Here is a 2,938-nt window from a genome sequence, read left to right on the forward strand (position 1 = left end):
CAGATACACACCAACAGCCGCACACCACAGGTATATTTGGACCTATCCGGACTTTGGTTCCATTTGGTTGTTTTGGGCCTTTTCCCTTGTAATAATATCTTCTCGGCCCAAAATAAATGGCATAGCCCGTGTTTTGACTCAAAAAATGATGAACCCAAAATTATAAAATAAAAAAAATAAATAAATAAAAGGAAAAGGGATAAACTTGGTAGTCGACCCTCCCCAAAGAACTTCACCTTCACTATTAATCCTACCTCACCCTTGATTTAGAACACTGACCTATACCCCATCACATCCCTCTCGTTCTTAGACCTCAATAAAAATCCAACCACTCCCTCTCACTCATTGAACAACTTTGAGGGTGTTGGCAATGAGCATACACAATCAAATGAAACCAGGCACGTTGTTGAAATCAGCACAGAAATTAGCTTCAATATTGAGGCTGATAACTAATTCTTGCAATCATTGTGGACAAAATTGGAGAGAACGCAAGTTTCCAATGAATTGCATCTCGCTAAACATCCGGGGGATTGGTGAGGATGTGAAAGTTAATTGGTTCAGATGGTTAAAGCTACCATACAAACTAAACTTCATAGGACTGCAAGAAACACAATTAACGGGCTATTCGTGAATAGGCGTTAAGGGTAGTTGGGACTCGACTGATTTTGAATTCGAAGGCATTGATTCCTGTGGAAGGTCTGGTGGTCTAATTTCTATATGGGATTCAAGATGTTTTCAAAAATTGGAGGTAATAAAAAAAGATATTCTACCTTATTATAATTACAAAATGGACTGGTATTGAATCAAATGTGATCTTGGCTAATATCTACGGTCCTCAATTGCCTAATGAAAAAGAAAAGACTATGGCAGGAAATACTCACTATTAAACAGGCGAAACCCGGAATCTTGATGGTATTTGGGGATATTAATGTGGTTAGATGTCCAGAAGAACAATTCAATTCCCTATACTGCTCTTCAAGTGTATTCGCATTTAATCGATTCATATAAGAGGCAAATTTGAAAGACTTTAACATGGGTGCTGAAAGATTCACGTATATGAGTCGTACAGATGTTAAGCTTAGCAAGCTGGACAAGTTTCTTGTATCCCCAACTTCCTAGCCGCCTTCCCCCTAAGCTTCGTTACTGCCCATCCTAAAGAACTATCTGATCACAGCCTGGTCACCCTTAAGACATTTGTCACCGACTTTGGTCCCCCTCCCTTCAAAAATTTCAATTCTTGGTTATTAAAAGAAGGTTTTTTATGAGGTGGTATACAATACCCGGAGTCGTTTTGCAGGCTACGATTGCCCTGATTCCTATTTAGCAGCAAAGTTGAGATTCTTAAAAGAAGAAATAAAGAAATGGATGAGCTTAGTAACTCATAAGGAAAAACAAGAGATGGTCAAACTTAAGGATTCAATTGCTAATATTGAAAAAATTGCAATGAATCGATGTTTATCTTTTGTGGAAATTAACACAAGGAATAATGGACTACAAAAAATTATGAAGATAGAAAGATTGGCAATAAAATGATCTAAAACAAAAATGTAGGATCGAATGGCTCATTGATGGGGACAAAAACTCGATATTTTTTCATGGATTCATAAACAACAAAAATAGAAGAAACAAACTAAATGGGCTCATGATTAATGGGAGATCGACTTTAGAGGTGAATGAGATAAAAGAGGAAGTATATCGATTCTTTCAAGTTAAATTCAAGAAGTAGTGGAAATCAAGACCTAAACTAGTCAATCCTCTTTTCCAATCCATTTCAATGATGGATGCCATCAGAATTGAAGCTCCTTTTACAGATCTTGAGGTCAAAACTGCTATCTTGGATTGCGAGAAAGCGTCTGGACCCGAAGGGTTTACATTCAAGTTCCTCAAATATCATTGGAATACCATCAAAGATGACGTGAAGCAGTTTGTTAGATTTTTCGAAGAGCACGAGACTTTATCTCGTGGATGTAACTCATCGTTCATCACCCTCGCCCCAAAAATAAAAGACCCCCTATCCCTCAATGATTACAGACCTATAAGTCTTATTCGGTGGATGTATAAAATAATTACCAAGATTCTTGCATCAAGAATGAAAACGCTCATCGGAGGTATTATTGGAGATGTTCAAATAGCATATGTTGAAGCACGGTACATTCTTGACGGGCCTTTGATGATCAACGAAATATTCTCATGGGCGAAGCGTGTGAAAAAGAAACTCCTCCTACTTAAGGTAGACTTTGAAAAAGCATTCGACTCGGTTAACTGGGAATACCTAGACTCCACTCTTGATCAGATGACTTTTGGTAATAAATGGCGGTGTTAGATTAGAGGTTGCCTAAAATCATCTTGTGCCTATGTTATTATCAATGGAGCACCAACAAAAGAGTTTGCAATAACTAATGGGGTACGACAAAGAGATCCACTCTCACATTTCCTTTTCATCATAGACATGGAAGGGTTAAATGTCGCTCTTAAATCTGCATGTGAAAAGGGATCTTCAAAGGTGTCCCAATTGCTAGAGTCAAGACTATGATTTCCCTCCTATTTTATGCTGACGATGCACTCTTTGTTGGTGAGTGGTCTCGTTCCAACCTAAAAAATCTCTCACGTATCCTCCGATGCTTCCACATTTCCTTCGGGCTTAAAGTGAAATTTCATAAGTCGAGGGTCTTTGGGACTGGGGCTAACATACAAGAAATTACAAATTAGGCAAACATATGAGGATGTGAGGCGGGAAAATCTCCCTTCAACTACCTTGGTGTTCCGGTGGGTTCTAACATGAATCTTGTCAAGAACTGGAAGCCCATTATCAAGAAACTTCGGTCCAAGTTATCTGTTTGGAAGTCAAAAACGTTATCATTTGGAGGAAGATTAACACCAGTAAAATCAGTACTAGGAAATCTCCCCATATACTTTCTCTCTCTCTCTCTTCAAATCT

Source organism: Lactuca saligna, chromosome 8 (assembly GCF_052625555.1).
Source record: "Lactuca saligna cultivar CGN05327 chromosome 8, ASM5262555v1, whole genome shotgun sequence".
NCBI lineage: Eukaryota > Viridiplantae > Streptophyta > Magnoliopsida > Asterales > Asteraceae > Lactuca > Lactuca saligna.